We start from the raw sequence: 21,614 nt of genomic DNA on the forward strand, positions 1-21,614 counted from the left end.
AAAAACCAAAAAAAAAAAAAAAAAAAAAAAAAAAAAGAAAGAAAGAAAAAGAAAAGAAATAATTACCAAAAACGAAAACAAGATTTGGCATGGAAGACACCAAGTGCTACAACTGTATGTCCAACATTGAGGGCTTATAATAGAATTAGCTGGGCCCCAAACGGCTTGTGTGGCCCCACTCTCTCCAGCTCTGCTGCCCTCACCACACACAGATTCTTTCCTGAGCTGGCTTTTACTCCTCAGTGCATGGCCCTGGCCTCTCCAACATCCTAGACTCTCTACTGCAATCTAAGCTCACCTCCACAGCTTCACACGCAGCTACCTCCGGAGCATCTTTGCCTATGGATTGCCACACATCACCTGGCTTCAGCTGGTCCCTGAAACCACTAAGCAGGACTCTATGAGCTCTCCATTTTGCACCTTCCATGTCAGTAAAAACAGGACCACAGAGAAGATGCTGTTCCAGCTTGTGTAAGTGGGCTCTAGGGAAGCACTTTCCTACGCAGTTGCTTTAAGGAGTAAGGAGACCCTTCAACTTGGGCTTTCTTCCTGTAAATGAATTTGGATCCTCCCAAGATGGAGCCTCTGATTCGGTGGGGGTTGCCCTCAGGACACCTTTGCTAGGCCTTACTAAAGCATGGGTGGTCTCTCTTCCGTGGCACTGGTCTCTTTAAATCTTTAACGATTACAGCTAGTTTCTGTGCACTAACCTGAAGGCTCTCCTGTTTTGAAATATCCTCTGCCAAACAAAGCAGTCTGTTATCTTTACATTCGACTTCACACAGGTTCTCAAGACACAGGTAAAATAAAGCCAGGGTGGATTGGGTTTTTTTGCCAAAATATTACATAAGTGATGTACTAGGCAGGTTCCTGAGAGTCCTGTTCCCTTCTAGAACCTTCTGAAGCAGGCCTTTACTATCTGTGTTTCCCTTAGCATTCTTATCTTCCAAGCTCCTGCTAGAATGTCCCACTAAGACCTGTTTACAGCATTGGTAAGCTTTTCTAATCCAAAGTTCCAAACTGTCACATCCCAGCCATTAAACATCTCTAAAGGCCTAAACCCCACATAGTTAAGTTTATCTCCACAACAGCCCTCCTTTTTTTTTTTTTAAGACAGTGTTTTCTGTTACACAAAGCCCTGTTCTGGACTCGCTTTGTAGATCAGGCTAGGCTCAAACTCACAGAGACCCAGCTGCCAAGTGCTGGGATTAAAGGTGTTCACCACCATGCCCAGCCAGCCCTACTTCCTTTTTTTTTTTTTTTTTGGAGGGGGGGGTAGTAGGGTTTTCGAGACAGGGTTTCTCTGTGTAGCTTTGGCTGTCCTGGACTCACTTTGTAGACCAGGCCGGCCTCATAACTCATAGCAATCCGCCTGCCTCTGCCTCCTGAGTGCTGGGATTAAAGGAGGGTGACACCATGCATGGCCCAGCTGGCAATTCTTACTCAAGCTGTTGAGTTACTTTGATTATAAACCTGCATCACGAGGCCCAGCCTTTTCAGGATGTTTTCATTGATTTTTGCTAAACTCTTTTTTTGAACATTTTTACATTTATTTATTATGTGTGTGCCCATGTGCCTCAGCAAGCATGTGGAAGTCGGAGGACCATTTGCAGGAGTTGGCTCTCTTTCCACTATATGGGTTCCCAGCATTGAACTTGAATGAAAAAGTGAAATAAACAAGGCGGTGGTGGCACACGCCTTTAATCCCAGCAGAGGCAGGCAGATCTCTGTGAGTTCGAGGCCAGCCTGGTCTACAGAGCAAGTTCAAGGACAGCCAGGGCTACATAAAGAAACCTTGTCTCAAAAAAAAAAAAAAGGGGGGGGGGAGTGGTGGCTCAAGTCTTTAATCCCAGCACTTGGGAGGCAGAGGCAGCCAGATCACTTGAGTTCAAGGTCAGCTTGGTCTACAGAGTGAGTGCAGGACAGCCAAGGCTGCACAGAGAAACCCTGTCTCAAAAAACAAAAAACAAAAAAACCAAAAACAATCAAACAAAAAAAAAAAAAAAAAAAAAAAAAGAAAGAAAGAAAGAAAGAAAGAAAAAGGAAGTACCTGACTCCACCTAGGTATAGTGGAAACTTTGTCTCAGAAAACAAAAATAAATAAAAAACGAAGGTGAGTTTCAGCTCGTGTACTGGTTCCTGTTTTTTGCATTAACAAAATAAAAGCTTGGCTTGCTGGCTAACACTGTCATTCCTGCTCTCAGGAGGCCAAGACAGGCAGACTCTGAGCCAGCCTGTCTCAAACAAAAAGAAGAGGAATGTAGAAAAACAAAGATACAAATGTTAGAACTTCACACATTTTCAGTGATATAAACAACTTTACTGTATCAATCGTTAACCCTGTATGAATGTTTCCTTAATTTTCTGTACATTTGCAGTAATGGTTACAAAACAAATACACTTATTATTTTGTTGTTTAGTTAGTTTATTTTTGAGACAGGGTTTCTCTGTGTAGCCTTAGCTGTCCCAGACTTGCTTTGTAGACCAGGTTGGCCTCGAACTCACAGTGATCCCGTTGCCTCTGCCTCCCAGGTGCTGAGATTACAGGCATGCACCACCACAGGCCTAATCTGCATTTTTAACAGTCTCCATTTCCTTCTAGATCAGCAGTTTTCAATCTTCCTAATGCTGTGGCCCCTTTAATACACTTGCTCATGTTGTGGTGACCCCCTCCCCCAACCCATAACATTATTTTCATTGCCACTTTAAACTAATTTTGCTACTGATATGCAGGATATCTGATATGCTACTCCTATGAAAGGGTCATTCAACTCCTAAAGTGGCTGTAACCCACAGATTGAGAACCACTGTTCTAAATAATTAGCCAAGCCCTGATTTATAATGTTTCACAGTTACAGATGTGATTTCATTAAACAGGGGGTTGGGAAGAGATCCCTTGTGGTTCCACGCAGGTATAACAGGGACAAGTAACCTTGGAGGCACAGATAATAGTAAAATGTAGCAATATAAAAATGAAGTGAGGAGGGTTTGTTTGTTTGTTTTTAATTTTGTTGGTTTGGGATGGGGTTTTTGTTGTTGTTGTTGTTGTTTTGTTTTGTTTTTCGAGACAGGGTTTCTCTGTGTAGCCTTGGCTGTCCTGGACTCACTTTGTAGACCAGGCTGGCCTCGAACTCACAGCGATCCGCCTGCCTCTGCATCCTGAGTGCTGGGATTAAAGGCGTGCGCCACTACACCCGGCCTGGTTTGGGATGGTTTTTTGTTTTGTTTTTTTTCCGGTATTAGGGACTGAGCTGAGGGCCTCTTTCATATTAAGCACATGCTGTACCACTGAGCCTCACACTCAACTCCAGAAAAGAATAGGTTTCCAGTATTTAATATTTTTGTGTTTAACATAATTTATTTAATCTTGAATTTGTATATTAAAATTTTTAAATGTCTAATATTTTCAATTTTTGATAATAGCTGTTTCTAAAGCAGTGACTGCCATTTTTTCAAAAAAAATAGTAAGACCCTGCCTCTTTGTCCTATGTGTTGAGGTTAAAAGCACACACATCACCATACCTGAAAAAACGAACAGTTGTCTTTGCCCATCTGTACAAGCCTGTCACGGTATACTGCGCTGTCTCATGCTACAAGGCCCAGCAGCCTGTCTTGCTTCTGACCAGTGTACTACCTCAGTAACTTTCAGGAGGGCCTTCCACCTTTCCCTGGCTCAGTAGAGCTCTGGAGACAGCTACTTCATCTGACCCCAACCCAGTCTCTCTCCTACATTATGGCGCCATCCCTGGAACTAAGCTGGAATCCCATTACTTGCTCTTAAACATCTCTTGGTTCAAAGGCATTGACTACAAAGACAATGCAAATGCCTTGGTCTTCTTGCAAGGCCTCCTGGCAGTGCTCCTAAGCTACATTATCCAGGACTGACTATACAGAGGGTCCGACTTTGAAGTCATTGCTCCTACCACATTTTCTTTCTTTCTTTCTTTCTTTCTTTCTTTTTATTTATTTATTTATTTATTTATTTTTGGTTTTTCGAGACAGAGTTTCTCTGTGTAGCCTTGGCTGTCCTGGACTCGCTTTGTAGACCAGGCTGGCCTCGAACTCACAGTGATCCACCTGCCTCTGCCTCCCGAGTGCTGGGATTAAAGGCGTGCGCCACCACGCCCGGCTCACATTTTCTTTCTTTAAAAAAAAAAAGATGATTACTTTAATGCTTTATTTATGTACATGTATGTAAGTCTGTGTGAATACATGTTCACAATATGTATATAGGAGCCGGTGGATATAGAGAAATGTCAATTCAGAACATGGTTGTTCGGGCAAGAGATCACATCTAAAGACCTCTTAGGTCTGTGTGATCCAGCTGGAATTCAAACATGCCTTTAATCCAGGAGACAAAGGCAAGCAGATCTGAGTTCAAGGCCAGCCTGGTATAGAGCAAGTATCTGGTAAAGAAAAGCTTAGGGGCTGGAGAGATGGCTCAGAGGTTAAGATCATTGTTCTTCCAAAGGTCCTGAGTTCAAGTCCCAGCAACCACATGGTGACTCATAACCATTTATAATAAGATCTGGTGCCATCTTCTGGCATGCAGGCAGAATACTGCATACATCATAATAAAATAAATAAGTAAATAAATATTTTTTAAAAGAAAAGAAAAGCTTAGGTCCAGGCGTAGTGGTATATGTCTTTAATCCCAAATGTAGGTAAAGTTAGTTTGTAGAAGAAAGCACCCATATTTGAAAGTGATATCTAATTGATTAGCAGAAAAGGTGATGATGAATCAGAGAAGATTTGGCAGAATAGAATACACCCAACTGTCAAGAAAAGAGAGAGGAAAGGGAAGCTACTTAAGAGGCAGTTTTACCAGGACAGAAATAGAGAGACGAGTTGCAGAGAGAACTCAAGTGAAGACAGAATGAGACAGAAAATGAGAAGAGGTCAGAAGATTAGAGCAGATTACCGAGTTAGTTTGAGGCCAAACAGAGCAATTCCAGGCCTAGAGAAGCCAGATAGAATAAGTCAGCTGGGAGAGGAGTTTGAGCCAGAACAGCTGAGTTGAACCAGCCAGGCCAGAGCTCAGAAAGAACAAGAAAGGGCAAGCATATTAAGCACTAAGTCTCAGAGGCTGAAAACACTCTAGGCCTAGGTTAGATTGTATGGAGGCTAGAAGCTTCCAGGACTAGGCCTAGGTTAGAAGAAGGAGGCAGTGAGCCCCCCAGACAACTACTGAGCCAGGAGAATAAATGTTCCTTTTACACGTGGAGGCTAGAAGAAGGCATCAGATCCCCTGGAAATGTCGTTACAGTTGGGTTTTGTTGTTGTTGTTGTTTTTTTTTCAAGACCGGGTTTCTCTGTGTAGCCCTGGCTGTCCTAGACTCGCTTTGTAGACCAGGCTGGCCTCGAACTCACAGTGATCCGTCTGCCTCTGCCTCCCGAGTGCTGGGATTAAAGGCGTGCGCCACCACACTTGGCCAGTTGTTGTTTAATTGCTCTGTGGGTGCCATTGACTCATTTCTCCAGCCTCCATGCAACCCCCATCTTAATTTCAAGTCCACATAGTCACCTAACACCTGGATACATCCTGTTCGTTTTTGTTTTGTTGTGTTTTGAGACAAGGTTTCTCTGTGTGTGGCCCTGGCTGTCCTGGAACTCACAGAGAGCCACCTGCCTCTGCCTCCCAAGTGCTAGGATCAAAGATGTGCTCCATCCATGCCCAGTGACATCTCCTCTGGAATGGTCCCCAAACAACTAAGATTCAGCATACCATCAACAGAACTCATCATTTTCCTCCTCCATCCTGCTTCCATGATGCTTCTATTCCTGTAGTCGTTGACTGTTCTTCTTTTACTTATTTCACCCCCTTCTTTTACATTTTCCTTCCTTTCTTTCTTTTTATATTTTAGGACAGAGTCTCTACTTGTTGCTCTGGCTGGCCTAGAATGTGATGTGCAGAAGGCTCACAGTGATGCACAGGCCTCTGTCTCCTGAGGGCTATAATTAAAAGTGTGCACTACCACCACGCCTAAGACTCTCCCTTTCTTTTCGGTTCTTTTTGAGACAGGGTTTCTCTGTGTAGCCTTGGCTGTCCTAGACTCACTTTGTAGACCAGGCTGACTTCGAACTCATAGCAATTCACCTGCCTCTGCCTCCCAAGTGCTGGGATCAAAGGTGTGCACCACCTTGCTGGGCTGAGTGACTTAATGTCTGCCACCACGCCCGGCCCAACACCCTCCCTTCCTTTCTTTTTTCTTTTTCTTTTCTTTTTTTCCCTTTATTGGTCAGGCTCTCACTATGTAGCTCAGGATGACACTGAACTTGTCCTCCTACCTCTCTGGCCTCCAGGTTCTGGGATTTCAAAGTGGATACCATCACACCTGGCTCCTAATTTCCTGTAGGCTTCAATGTTCACCAAGTTCCCTTCTGTCTTCATTCACCTCTCCTGCTTGCCCACTTCCCTTAACTTTATTTCCAGCTGACTCAAGCATCCTTCAGATTTCAACTAAGATGCTGCTTACTCTGGCAAATCTCTGGAAGATGAGGGGCCATACACAGTTTCCTGCTCTTCCGTCATGGATTTTTGCCCCACAATAACAATTGTCTGTTTAGCTGAGTGGTACATGCCAGTAATCCTAGCACTTGAGAGATGAAGGTAGGAAGATCAGGAGTTCAAGACCAACCTTAGCAACTTAGAGAGGCCAAGGCCAGGCTAGGCTACATAAGACTTTGTTTAAAAATATTTAACAAGGGCTAGAAAGATGTCTCTGAGGTTAAGAGCACTGGCTAGTCTTCCAAAGGTATTGGAGTTCAATTCCCAGCAACCACATGATGGCTCACAACTATCTACAATGAGATCTGGTGCCCTCTTCTGGCATGGAGGTGTACATTCAGGCAGAATATTATGTATAAACAATAAATAAATACATCTTTTAAAAACTTTAACAAAAGCGCCAGGCGATGGTGGCGCAGGTCTTTAATCCCAGCACTTGGGAGACAGAGGCAGGTGGATCTCTGTGAGTTCAAGGCCAGCCTGGTCTACAAAGTGAGTCCAGGACAGTCAAGGCTACACAGAGAAACCCTGTCTTGAAAAACAAACAAACAAAAAATAAAAACAAAACACCAAAAACAAAAACAATTTAACAAAGGCAAACTCCCCAGTCTGTCTCCCATGACTGACTGTGAGGTCCATAAGACCAATGTTGTCCACAGCTCTATCCCAAGCACCAGTTCACTCACTGGCACACTCGATCTGAGCAGAGGAGTTTGTGAGTGAACGAATGAGAGGCACATCCCGCATTTCCCCCAGAAGTCTTCCCTTCCATTTGTATGTTTTCTTCCCTGTGCTGCCAGTGCTTTCTAGCTGCTGAAAACAAAACCAGAAAGCCATAGTTTTTGCTTGCGCTTAAGGGGACAAAGTTGGAAAATGTCACCCTCTGAAATTGGAACTAATCGAATCAGGATTGAAAGGATGAGCTTAACCATCTGCAAATTAATCCACTTTAAGGGTTGTTTGTAAATATGATACCCTGAGACAGGGGTGCTTTTTTTCATCTCTGTGGTGATCAGCATGTTGCTGCAGGCTGGGAGCCTGCCAGATATAAAGAAAGTGATAATGTCAATCAATTGTAACCAGATTGCGAGTGACACTATCGCAAAAACAGGACAGCCTGTGTTTGCATGGGGGTTTGAAGAGAAGTGAGCTAAAGGACACATTTTCTATTTGATTACCAGTAAGTACTACATGCAGCCCTCTGCAGCTTACAAAGCATCGGTGTGTTTTACCTCAGAATCTCCAAGAAGACCCCTACAAGAAATCCTTTTTACAGATAAAAAAAATATCCACTCTTTCACTAAGAGTGAGAGGGGTATAAACTCAAGGACAGAAATACCTCTGGGGTGGGGGTTGGGAATGTCTCACTGGCAGCGTTTGCCTAGCATGCATGAGGTCCTGCATTTGATCCATGGCACCATATAAACTTGGGTATGGTGGTGCACACCTAGAATCCTAGCACTTGGTAGAGGCAGGAGAATCAACTTTCAAATTCATCCTCAGCTTCCTAAAATGTTTAAGGCAGCCAGGTACAGTAGTGCACGCCTTTAATCCCAGCACTCTAGGAGACAGAGGCAGGTGGATCGCTGTGAGTTCGAAACCAGTCTGGTCTACAAAGTAAGTCCAGGACAGCCAAGGCTAACACAGAGACACCCTGTGTCGGGGGGGGGGGGGGGGGACACAAAACAAAAAAGTTTGAGGCCAGCCTTGGCTACTTGTGATCCTGTCTTACACACAATTATATATAACATTTGGACAGATACTGGAAGTTCTAAGAGTGACCAGGTAGTTAACCCATCCACCTTTGTTTAGTCTCACTTTGTCTTACTTTTGGCTTCAAAGACACCTGCCTTGGGGCCTGGGACACTCTGAAGGGAGGTGAACTAAGGAAGAGCACTGCTTACTACCAGGAGGATCTCCTGGTCACTTCGCTAACCCTTATGGGACTATAGGCCCAGCAGAGTGCTTAGAGCTTGACTATGGTGGAAAAGAATTCTTAGCTGCTATCTGTAGTCCCAGCTACTCTGGAAGTTGAGGCAGGAGGATCCCTTGAATGGAGGAGTTTGCACTTAATCTAGCTAGCTAACACAGCAATATCCCATCTAAAGAAAACAAAGCAGGATAGCCAACTCCTTATCAAACTGATGACCGTAATTCCAAGGGCCCAACAAGTAAATGATTACAATATGGCATGGGAGATGCTCTATGAAGAAGAGCTTGTACATGGGACCCACATACTGGCCATCTTCACTAGTCTGGGGTCGGGTAGCAAGACAAAAAGGTACGGGAAGAATAAGTGGATAGTGGAAAAAAAAAGTGTTCCAAGAAGAGAGCAGAAAATGAGAAAACGAGAAGGTCTGGGGAGCAAAAGTGAAGGGTGGGGTGGGGCGGGAGAGGTGAGGCTATGGAGAGACAATTGGCAGCATATTATTAAGGTGTTAGGATAATGTTCTTGTGGACTGTGTACAGTTTACTCTTGTTCATTCTAATGCTGATTTCTCTACCGGACTCTCTGGATCAATCTCGACATTGCACTGTGATGCTTATTCTAAGTATCTCCTGTCTCAATTTGTAGACCAGGCTGGCCTTGAACTCAGAGATGTTAGGATTCTGCTTCAGTCTGCCTACCTGTGATGTCACTGCTTACCTGCCACGGGGGTGTGACCCCGCCCAGGGCCTTGTAAAAGGCCAAACCCTCCTTGTGGCCTCTCTCTTTATTCTCTACCTCTCTCTCCCCTCTCTTCCTCTGTTTCTGCTGAGATTAAAAACGTCTGCCATTATGGCCCAGCTAGGGCGAACCTTTTTAAAAGACAAAATTCTAAACCAAAACCAAGTAAATAACTGACCGAATGAATGATAGCACTTCTGACTGGATCTTTTTCTCCAGTCCCTCTTCCAGGAGGCTCTGGGTCGTTCCATGGACGGGAACTGACATGCACTGGCTCTGCATTCCCAGGACCAAGCAAAGTGCCCACTACCAAAGGAGCCCAGTATGTAATGACTGAAACGCTTTGCTAGGCTTGTCCAGAAGAACATTCCAGTTTCCAGACAAACAGGACAGGGCCCTCTTTAGTGTCTGTTTCACTCCCGCCCCTCCCTGACACCCTAACCCTGGCAGGGCCACTTGCTTAGTATGCCTGCTTTCCTCTCTCCAAGTCCTTCCCTTCCCCTGGGGCCCACTTGTCACCTGTCTGGGCACAGGCTATTTCCTGGGGGCGGTGATTACTGCTAGTAAACTGGAGGTTGTTTTCCTAAAGGCTAAGTCTCCCACAGGTTCATTGGCATAATGGCTTGCGGGCATCTCTGGCCTGCCAGGGAACCAATGCAGCAGCTGCCTGGGCTCAGTGAGTACTGGAGATCCAGGGGCTGCGGTGCTACTAAACTAATTCACCTGCAGGATCAAGGACTCTGGAAGCAGGGGAGGCCATTGCCCCTTGTTGACACCTCACCCGCCCCAGTTTCTTTGCTGATGTCCCGATAAGTCTGTAAACTGCAAAACAAAGGCCTGCTAGCATTACAATAGACAGCCATTTCCCTGGGCTATCACTTCCCTGGAGCTGCCTTCTTTGCTTCTCTCCGCTTCCGGTCTCGCCACAGCCTGCCATTGTTACACAGCAGGAGCAAGGCCCCTGCTAGCTCTCTTAGCTTCTGTACAAAACTCATCACCGCTGGGTCTCCTTTTCAGGGCAAGGCCCACAGAGATAACCTCAGGCTCATCCTGCGGGGGCGAGCCACTGATCAAATTCTATTCACTCTGCCTTCCAGTCGTTCAGATCTGCTGGGACGAGGCCAGCTGGAATTAGTGACAAATTTGAAGCAGAGACTATTGACAAAGAAGTGCTGCTTTATCGCCTGCAATGACTCACTAGAATTCAAAGGAGCTCTTTTAGTCAAGGAGAACCAGTTACTGAATAGGTAAGACTGTGCTAATCGCTTAGCCAGATCCAGACTTTAGGCTTAAATTCAGTTCTGTTCTCTTCAAGGAGCTGGGAAAATAACCCTTTCATCTCCAACTTCTCCATCCTCCAAATCTGAGAGCCTTGTCAGAGGTTTTTGAAAACAAGACAGCAAGATCCATATTGGCTTGCTCCAACCACTCTGTACCAGAACGCTAAGTAGGCTTTGTAGTCCAGGATGGCTTTGAACTCACAATTCTCTCTCTCTCTCTCTCTCTCTCTCTCTCTCTCTCTCTCTCTCTCTCTCTCTCTCTTTTGGTTTTTCAAGACAGGGTCTCTCTGTGTAGCCCTGGCTGTCCTAGACTCACTTTGTAGACCAGGCTGGCCTCGAACTCACAGCGATCCGCCTGCTTCTGCCTCCTGAGTGCTGGGATTAAAGGCGTGCGCCACCACACCCGGCAAATTCACAATTCTCTTACTTCAGTCTCCTGTGTGTTGGGATAACACAACCATCACACCAGAATAAGACTATTGGCATAGAAGTGACCTGCCCCCAGGGGCACAGGATAAAAAGGGCAAGGTCACCGGGTGTGGTGGTGCACGCCTTTAATCCCAGCACTCTGGAGGCAGAGGCAGGTGGATCACTGTGAGTTCGAGGCCAGCCTGGACTACAAAGCGAGTCCAGGACAGTCAAGGCTACACAGAGAAACCCTGTCTTGAAAAACCAAAAAAAAAAAAAAAAAAAGGCAAGTTCATAGGTTATCAAGTCTCATCGTGGTAGCCTGCTTATTCTTTCTTTGAGTGCCCTCAGGCATCCCCACCCAGAGGAGGTGTCTCTGTCTCTCTCATTTGTTTTTCGAGACAGGGTTTCTTTGTAATACTGCCTGTCCTGGACTCCCTCTGTAGACCAGGCTGGCCTCGAACTCACAGAGATCTGCCTGCCTCTGCTTCCCAAGTGCTGGAATTACAGGCATGTGCTACCATGCCTGCCCCCTCCCTCCGCCCCCTCTTCTCTCCCCATGCTTCTACAACAAATATACCATATATGGGGTGTGGCACATATTTAACATTCCCATACTGGGAAGGGCTTTTCCAGTACTGCTGAGGCACTCTGGAGTCTGCTACACTGCCTGCAACAATTTGCCTCCTGTTCAACCTATTGCTAACAGCACCTCCATCCAGGTTTTCCCTTCCTGGCCAGTATAAACGGCAACGCTGGCTGTTTCCGTTGACCTCTGCCGGGACACCTTCCCTAGGTGAGACTTCTTTCTCCTACCTGTACTGGTTTCTTTCCCCCTTTCTCCAACACTCAAAATCCTGGAATCAGGTGAAATCGTGCCACCCAGGTGTCTGCCCTGGCCACTGGCAAACAGTGTGACGACACATTTGACCAGCGTGTGCCAGCTCGTTTCTAGTCCTGGGAGCCTTCTGGGATGCATTCATCTCTTCACCATCCCATGGGAATGAAGTCCCCAAGCCACACTGGCAAGGCAATTGGGGAACATAAAAACTTTACTTTCCTATGCCTTTTTCTCACGCTCCAAAACTTGGTTTTAAACTGCTGCTGTCACCACTGCCCTGCCCTGCCAGAGCTCGGTGGCAGTGATGGTTTCGGTTTTCACCGCTGCTGAGGTAAATTTAATTCTAAATTCTACTTAGAGATCCTCCCATGTAGCTCTGGCTCCAGCTTTCCTCCATTTCCCGCAGCTGCCCTCGGCACAAGAGGTTCCAGGTCCCACCTACCCACACCCATGCAGCGGGTGCTGGTGACAGCGGCTACTGCAGCTCCAGCTCCCGCCATGGCTCTGGCTACAGTGCAGCGGTAGCAACCTCAAATGCAACAGAAGTGGTGGCAGCAGCTAGAAGCCATGGCGGGGCCCTCTGGCCCTTTTAAAATCAGCCCACTACAGGTAGCTCACAACACTTGGTGAGTTGGCATTTTGGGTTTGGGACAAAGGGGATGGAGCTCTTGCCCAGTCACCATCTTGGTTGAGGGCAAGGACATGACTAACCACCATCTTTGTTTTGAGAAAATCTTGGCTGTGCCTGCCATCTTTACTAAGGGCTGCTAGCCCTGTTCAAATCATTGCTAAACTCCAGATATAACTTTTGTCTTTTACACTTCTGCTGATGCAATTAAATACAGGATTAAGCTTTATCTAGGCTCTGATTTTCTGTTTTCAAGGTTATATTTTTACAATATGCTACATATTCAATTCAACCCTGGCTCAAAATATTTTTATATATCTCATCATTATCAACTTAAAACATCTATCTAGACCTAAAAACATCTTTTTTTTTTTTTTGGTTTTTCGATACATGGTTTCTCTGTGTAGCCTTGGCTGGCCTGGACTCGCTTTGTAGACCAGGCTGGCCTCAAACTCACAGCGATCCGCCTGCCTCTGCCTTCCGAGTGCTGGGATTAAAGGCGTGCGCCACCACGCCCAGCTCCTAAAAACATCTTTTTTGTTTGTTTGTTTTTTTTTTTGAGACAGGGTTTCTCTGTGTAGCCTTTGGCTGTCCTGGACTCACTTTGTAGACCAGACTGGCCTCGAACTCACAGTGATCCGCCTGCCTCTGCCTCCCGAGTGCTGGGATTAAAGACATGCGCCACCACACCCGGCTCTAAAAACATCTTAACCCCTAAACAACTAAGCTTAATTATAAAACTAAACTATCTGGTCTTCAACCCCATCAGAGACTTGAGAAGGAATAAAATTATGATTTACATTCAGAATTTTAGACTCACCAAGATAGGAAAGATGTTTTCTTCAAGGCTGCCAAATATAAATAGCCAAAACACCATGAATGTAACATATATATATATAATTCTTGATTTTTTTTGTAGTTCTTCTTGCTGTAGGTGGTTTATTGTATTTATGTGTAATAATATAACTGCATATGTAAAATATTTAATAAAAATGTAGAGAAAATTAAGCATAAAAATATTTTATATGCTTTATTTCAAGATAATAAAGGTCTATTCAGACAAACAAGCTAATTTACCTATGCCTTTACTAATTCCTAGACAAATAAGTAAATACTGTTCCTCCTGTCACCAGATGCTCTGGATTCAACTACAGTCTTCCTGGCTAGTGGGTTTGATACAGTGAATTCAAACACAGTTTTTATGTGTTTTTTTTAATTGTATGTGTATTGGTGTTTTGCCTACATTTATGTCTGTGTGAGGGTGTCAGATATTGGAGTTACAGACAGTTGTTAGCTGCCATGTAGGTGCTGGGATTTGAACCCGGGTCCTTTGGGAGAGCAGTCAGTGATCTTATCCACTGAGCCATCTCTCCAGCCCCCAAATACGCTTTCTAAATTGTTCTATAATGTTCTGCTATATTACTATATTGAAATATATTAATTCTGTGAACATCCATTTGTTTACACTTTAGGAATTTAATTATCATTCTCAATAGCTTAAGAAACACTCTCAGAAATATATTTACCCTTGGTTTTCCTAATCTATAATATAGCTTTAGACTTTTATAAGCTATGGAATCTTTATAGACTAAATCATACAGGAAACTGTTCTCTGTTTATGGACTATTTTTATGATTTTTAAGACCTCAACTTTGTCAGGTGTGGTGGTGCACACTTGTAATCCTAGCACTTGGGAAGCAGAAGCAGGAAAGTCTCTGTGAGTTGGAGTCCAGCTTGGTATACAAAGTGAGTCCAGGACAGCCAGGGCTACACAGAGAAACCTTGTCTCGGGGGAAAAAAAAAGACCTCAACTTAACAGAGATAAAACCTAAAGTCCTATTCTTTAATTGTTAAGATATTATAAATGATCAAATCCTTTAACATATTCAAGAATATATTTTTAGTCATACTAAAAATCAATGTTATGGGGGCTGGAGAGATGGCTCAGAGGTTAAAGGCGCTGACTGCTCCTCCAGAGGTCCTGAGTTCAATTCCCAGCAACTACATGGTGGCTCACAACCATCTATAATGAGATCTGATGCCCTCTTCTGGCCTGCGGGTGTACATGCAGGCAGAGCACTGTATATATAACATGTTTGCAAGATGTTGCTTAGAGCAGATAACTACAGATAAAGATTGCTTAACTCAAATATAGTAGGCCTCAAGCCTGTCAAAGATCTGCTGAATATGGCATTTAACATGTATAAACTTATTGTAATAAACAGAGTCCCCAAATCATCCCATCAAGGTCTCGGAAGATTTGGGCACAACAGCAGATGTCTTCTATTCTGGACTATGATATGCAAACCACCGGACAAGACTGCCACAGACCATCCTAGTCAGGTATGGGAGGGTGCCTGGGACAAGGGTCCTAGAAGATTTGGTGGGCAAGGATTCGGCGGTGACAGAGACAAATAGAGAGGCAGTTTGAATCTGAGTGTATTTTGTAGGCAATCAGACTAGACTTTTGTACACATTTTGATTTTGGGGTTTTTTGTTTGTTTGTTTGTTTTGTTTTTTCGAGATAGGGTTTCTCTTTGTAGCCTTGGCTGTCCTGGACTCCCTTTGTAGACTAGGCTGGCCTCGAACTCATAGCGATCCGCCTGCCTCTGCCTCCCAAGTGCTGGGATTAAAGGCGTGCGCCACCACGCCCAGCTGTACACATTTTGGAACGGAGTGCGTTGTGGTTACGTTTTCCATGGAGTAGATTCAAGGGGGTCAGTGAAGCAATCAGGCATATAGAATACACAGTACAAAGCACATAGTAATGTCACTGTTTCTAAGACATTAACTTGCCACAGGCAGATGTTACATTCTCAGATTGAGCCAGGGGCCAGAGACAGTCCTCTGTAAAAGTAACTTTTTGCTGTTAGTCAATGTCTGACACCTTTTCCCCATTGATGACTACCCATCTATCCCTTCCCTCACACATTCCTGTATAGGAGAGAGGTGGACAAGGTGTAGTAGCCAATCTGTATCTAGGAGAACATCAGAGACTGCCCCTCAATACATATGTCCCGCCATATGGAGTTTTGTATGGTAGGAAAGGAATTAAAATTCTGTTTTTACTTTCACTCTTTTTTTTTTTTTTTTTTTTTTTTGGTTTTTCGAGACAGGGTCTCTCTGTGTAGCCTTGGCCGTCCTGGACTCACTTTGTAGACCAGGCTGGCCTCGAACTTACAGCGATCCACCTACGTCTGCCTCCCGAGTGCTGGGATTAAAGGAGTGCGCCACCACGCCCGGCTCTTACTTTCACTCTTATCCGAGTTACTTTTTCCTAGATGGGCTCCACCTTTGGTAATGACCCTTCATTTAATTGAGGGGATTTTTCAACTGCCTCCTTTTGCTGTAATTCATTGAAAAAGTTCCCCATTGTTTTATTATTCTTAAGAACTTTCAGGATGACTACTAATAAATCAGGCGCATTTGGAGGAGGCATCGCACATTCTGCAGTTTCTAGGCTGGCACTTTGTCCAATTCACCTGGCACTGTATCCCTGGTCACCTTGTTGTTGCCTTGACTATGAGTGAGAAGAATAAAAGAGCAAATAGGAAGGAATACCAGGAAGTAGGTTGCTATCAACACTCCAAGGGAAAGAACACCATGGCCTTTTCCAGGAGACTCTGCCTTTTGGGGTCGTAGCCTCAGGCCCATGGAACAGCATTGTCACATGGACTCTACTGGAGGTGGCATGGCACAAGACTACACCCAACATCTCGCTCTCTTCTAGGGCCCAGCCTGAACTACAGACAAACTGGACACCTGGAGAGTTATTGTCTCACATTGCTGAAAACAAGGTGAGGTCAGTCTCTCATGTGTTCTCCTTTCACAGAAACAGCCTTTTGTTCTTTGTGCCTGATGGCCAGACTGTCTTTGCCTACTGTGCCATGTTGCCACAGAAGCCTGGGAGAACTGTCTAGGTAGTGGGAAATGACTAAGTCATCTCTGTCATTTTTATTAAGACATAGATTCATTTAAATTACAATTTATCCTTCTTAGGTCCTTGATCACATTGACAGTTAAGCTGATGTTACTTTGATAGCCAGAAAATAGACAATTAGCTCCTTAGTCCAAAGTAATTTACCATATTAGTTCATTAGTCAATTTATTAGCTAGTTAAAATTACTAGATACTAGATCTCTTACTTTGTTGGAGGTTGGTCTGATGTATTTTGATGCTAATTACTGCTTGCTGTCTCTGTGTCCTACCTGTACCTTGCCTAAGAGCCTAACTTATTTGACCAATAAAAGGCCATCACACCTGGGTAGGGCAAATGGGATAGGCATGACATACGATTCCTGGGCTTGGGGAGACAGAGAATCTTGTGGGGGAGAGAGACAAGAGGAGAAGAGGAAGAAGAAGGCTGCTATGGGTTAGATGGAAGAGAAGCACATGGCCGGTGTGGATGGAGGATTTGGCTCAGATGAAGAACATTAGCAAGCATTTGGGATTATGGATGGGAGGTAGCTTGATAGAAGTTATTAGAACCAGATGGCATGGGATTGGGACCGGGATCCCATACCTACCCACTATGGAAAATAGTTTAGAGGATTGATATCTGCCCTGCCCCAGGTTGACTAAGGCTATTTTAAAATATAACAGGTGTCTGTGTTGTGATTGATTGCTAGCAGGTTAGAAAATATTGCTGTAATAATAATTACAGGCCTAATGATAAGCTTTATTAGGCCATAATGGTATTTCAACCTCAACATTACTTAAAAAAGCAAACAGGTTCGCCTTACTCACAGACCTCATGTTAAAGATAACCATGCTTCAAATACCTTCCCAGTCCTCTTTATACACAGGAAACCACCTTAAATCTCAGTTCTAGAACCGCTACTGCCAGGTCATCTAAAGACGTAAAGACAGGTCTCAGATACAATCTTTTTGCCATTTTTTTCTGAGATAGGGTCTCTCTGTGTAGCCTTGGCTATCCTAGACTTGCTTTGTAGACCAGAATGCCCTCAAACTCACCACCTGTCTCTGCCTCTCGAGTGCTGGGATTAAAGGCATGAGCCACCACGCCCAGCTATGATTTTTTTTAAACTAAAGGGCAGTGACTGCTCACAGCAATTTCACCTCTATCTTAAATCTTCCAAGAAGATGTTTTATGAATGTTGGAGGCTCTAGGAAGATGTTTTAAGGTTGATACATGCAAGTTATGAATGTTAAAGGTCTAAGAAGGTGTTTTAAGGTTAGTAAATGCAAGTTATAAAGGTTAGAGGATCTGAGCTGGGCATGGTGGTGCACCACGCCTTTAATCCCAGCGATCACAGAGGCAGGTGGATCACTATGAGTTCAAGGCCAGCTTGATCTACAAAGTTCAGGACAGGCAGGGCTACACAGAGAAACCCTGTCTTGACAAAACAAAAAATAAAAAAGGGTCAGAGGATCTAAAGAATGTTTCCTAAGGTATCCTAATCAATAAAAATGCTTCATATTTCTTCCTATTGTTATGCTATTGTTATATTAACTGTCTAAAGCTTTGACATTAACTAATGGAGCTCTGATTTATAACTCTGGAAAAAAACATTCTACTATATGATCCATTATCATAGTTCCAATTTCAAGATTTTAAATTTTCTTTCATTTGTCTTTTAAGTATAGACTTTAAACGTTTCTCACTGTGTTTAAATTATATACATCTAGACTTCTGGACAGAGGGAAGAAGCCCCTCTTTCATGATGTGTACTGATCTTAAAAAATTAAGAACAAGTGAGCTTTTGCTATTCTGCCCTACAGATGGTTTCTTTCCTCCTCATATTACCTTCTCACAGATGTCGAAACATCCATAAGATCAGCCAGCCATGGTGGCACACGCCTTTAATCCCAGCACTCAGGAGGCAGAGGCAGGCGGATCTCTGTGAGTTCCAGGCCAGCCTGGTCTACAAAGTGAGTCTAGGACAGCCAAGGCTACACAGAGAAACCCTGGCTCAAAAAAAAAAAAAGATCCATAAGATCAAAGAGTATTCATGCTTCTTTTTTTTTAAATTTATTATGTACACAGTGTTTTGCCTACATGTACAGCTTCAGGCCAAAAGAGGGCACCAGATCTCATTATTGATGGTCGTGAGCCACCATGTGGTTTCTGGGAATTGAACCCAGGACCTCTGGGAGAGCAGACAGCGCCCTTAACCTCTCTGAGCCATCTCTCTAGCCTGAGCACTCATGCTTTTAACCCAAAGTTTTTCCATAAGCCTCTGCTATACTATAACACAAAAGTATATGTCTACTGCCCTTTTCTACAATGTGTATTTCACTGAAGATTGCAAAACATGATAATGCTAACATGTCTAAAATTTATCTACTCTTGCAAACTTACAAGGATTCTTGTAAGCCGGGCATGGTGGCGCTTGCCTTTAATCCCAGCACTCGGGAGGCAGAGGCTGGAGGATCACTGTGAGTTCAAGGCCAGCCTGGTCTACAAAGTGAGTCCAGGACAGCCAAAGATACACAGAGAAACCCTGTCTTGAAAGAAAGAAAGAAGAAAAAGGATTCTTGCAAGCTACAGGAGACCCATCTCTCAGGTCAAAATGAATCCAGATAAGTACCGCCAACCAACAGCCGGAGTTTCCTACCTATTGCCTAACTCAGAGGGCGGGACTGCCCCCCCTTTCCCTGGGTTTGGGACTCCCCTAACTAGCTGATCCCGACATTCTTGCACCCAACACTGGCTGATGGCCGAGTCTTCTCTTCTGGTTGACACAAACGCGTCCTCTCATTCTTGCCACCCTACATCCAAACCCTTCATCTAGGGCCTTCTCCCTTGGGTGAGACCTCCCTCTGCCAGCATGGTTCCTTGTCCCTCCTCTCTTGTTCCTGTCCCAAATCTCAGTGCTAGGTGACGAGTCTGCTCGGGCCATGCCCTTGGTCTCTGACCAGTGCTGACAAGCTGCTGGAATAGATTGCACCAATCTTGTCAAGTCAAACCGTGCTCAGAGGATGCCCTGACAGGTCACTGATTTCTACTCTCCCCATGGGAACAGTCCAGTCGCTGTCTTCCGGGCTGCCTTCTGGAGAATTTCAAATCCCTACGCCTGCGTTAAGGGCTGCTAAGTTTACAGGCCTCTGCAACCGAATTTGGCCTTAACATCACTTAAATGACAGACTCAAAGATCCAAAACAAAACTTTCAATTACCACCAGCAATCGGGTAAATGGAAGGAGACTCCCTATGTTCAAGGCTTTTCTCTTCTCTGCTCTCCCCAAAGTTTCAAATGTGCACCTAAGGTAAATGGGAGGAACTTCCCACGTTCAGGCTTCTCTCTTCTTCACTCCAAAACGTCCGTCTCTGCTCGCTCTCCCCAAAGTTTCAAATGTGCACCGAAAGAAGCTTCCTCCCTGACTTTGTCTTCTGTTCACATATATGTTCCAGTATCTTGCCAGGTTTCCTACATTTAAGACAGCGCCAAAGCAGCTACCACAGGGTTTCCAGCCCAACCTCACAGATCCTGTCAGTTGTCCCTCCTAGCGCCAGCCAATCCCACTCTTTCTGGACTTGGCCAACATTTCAGTCTTTTGACCCCCTATTGCTGCCCCACTGTCAGCATGAAGCAGTCAATGACATTGATTTCTTCACCCCTTATCCAGTTACAAAATGCTGGAATGATGTGATTGAGGCCCGGGACAAACAGCTTCAGGTTCTCCCAGCGCTCCTTGGTCCCTGTCTGCTACAGGACATGGCTGACATACCCTGACCTTTCCAGGACAGAGCTTTTCCTTCCTCTTCACCGTATAATCTGGACATTTGCTGCCCTTGCTTTCTCTCCCTCTTCTTCCCTCTTACATGGCAGCTGCTTCCAATAAACTTACATTTATATACTTTAACTTACCTTGCAAGAAAAGCAATCCATGGGAGCAGGAGAGTGAGCAGGCCCTGCCATGATGACAAGGGAGTGGGCCCTGATCCAGGGCTCTGAGTGAATTTCACCCCAACATCTACCCCATGTATAACCTGCTGGAACACGTGAAGGGGCTGGACCTGCAGATTCAAAGATTAAGAATCTCCTTGACACACGGCAACAACAGGATATCAGACAGCAGTCCCAGTGAGGATCTGGTAACGATAGTGTAGGCCTCCAACCAGACCTATGACTCATAACAATGAACATCTGAAAGTAAACATATGTGGACAAAAGGCTATACCACGTGATACACTACCGTTTCTGTGACAAGATTTTTTTGTCTGTTCTACTTTACTGGGGGGAGGAGAGGGATTTTGGTGCATGCGTGTAAATTATAGACATTCAATATAAGTAAAAAAAAAATGCTACTTTAAAAAATCACGCTACCACTATATCAAAAATTAAAGTTAACGGGGCCTTAAAAGAAAAAGAAAAAGAAGCCAGGCGTGGTGGCGCATGCCTTTAATCCCAGCACTCGGGAGGCAGAGGCAGGTGGATCGCTGTGAGTTCGAGGCCAGCCTGGTCTACAAAGTGAGTCCAGGACAGCCAAGGCTAACACAGAGAGACCCTGTCTCAAAAAACCAAAAAAAAAAAAAAAAAAAAAAAAAAAAAAAAAAAAAAAAGCAATCCAGTGCCCTCATTTTTAATTATAGAAAAAGAGAGGAATGTTGGCATAGATGGGACCTGCCCCTAGGTTGCTTAGTGACCTCTGATGTTATCACCTGCCACCACTAGCAGGGGCACAGGATAAAAAGGACAAACCTACCACCAGTTGCTCTCTTACTCTTACTGTTACATTGTCTCTTACACGGTCTCCCCCCCCCCCTCTCTCTCTGGGACGTCCTCCTCCTTCCTTCTCTCCCCATGCTTCTACAAAAGATCTTATACCATGTAGGGCCATGTATGCTGTGTGGCGCATATTTAACAAATACGTCTATTTTTTTTATGTTAGGGATTGAATCCAAGACCTTACACATCCTAAACTAGTGCTCTCCCTCTCTAAGCAGATTCCCTAGGAAACATTTTGGTTTTTTGTTTATTTGTTTGTTTGTTTTGGTTTTTAGAGACAGGGATTTTCTGTGTAGCCTTGGCTGTCCTGGACTCACTTTGTAGACCAGGCTGGCCTCGAACTCACAGTGGACTTATACATACCTGAGAACAAGTATTTTTTTTTTCTTTTGAGACAGTATCTCTAGGTAGCCCTGGCTAGGCTGGAATTAAGAAAGATCTGCCTGCCTCTTCCTCCCAAGGGCTGGGATTAAAGGTGTGCGCCACCAAACCCGGCTATAATGCATAGGTATTAAGTGCCTACCCTGTCTACTTTTATGTTAATTTGACACAAGTTAGAGCCCTCTGAAAGGAGGGAAATTCAATTGAG

The 21,614-nt window shown here is 44.5% G+C and overlaps 1 protein-coding gene and 1 long non-coding RNA gene across 7 annotated transcripts in view; one reads left to right on the plus strand and one right to left on the minus strand.

The window, feature by feature from the left end:
- The first annotated feature begins 10,305 nt into the window (after positions 1 to 10,305).
- ERCC6L (ERCC excision repair 6 like, spindle assembly checkpoint helicase) overlaps positions 10,306 to 21,614 on the plus strand; it is a 28,757-nt gene continuing 17,448 nt past the window's right edge. The window contains exons 1-4 of one of the 6 annotated variants that reach the window (XM_084789452.1): positions 11,475 to 11,660; positions 12,112 to 12,314; positions 14,559 to 14,676; positions 16,064 to 16,130. The gene's annotated coding sequence lies outside the window, so the exon portion shown is untranslated. Of the gene's footprint in view, positions 10,424 to 11,474; positions 11,661 to 12,111; positions 12,315 to 14,558; positions 14,677 to 16,063; positions 16,136 to 21,614 lie in introns of those variants that run through there. The other 5 variants (XM_084789454.1, XM_084789451.1, XM_084789453.1 and 2 more) reach the window with 5 other exon arrangements.
- LOC311601758 lies at positions 16,454 to 20,564 on the minus strand. Its single transcript, XR_014780645.1, has 2 exons — positions 19,180 to 20,564; positions 16,454 to 17,169 (listed from the first exon to the last, which is right to left on the minus strand). It is a non-coding gene; the product is annotated as an uncharacterized lncRNA (long non-coding RNA).

Source organism: Acomys minous (genome assembly GCF_964271855.1).
Source record: "Acomys minous genome assembly, chromosome: 7".
NCBI classification, from domain to species: domain Eukaryota; kingdom Metazoa; phylum Chordata; class Mammalia; order Rodentia; family Muridae; genus Acomys; species Acomys minous.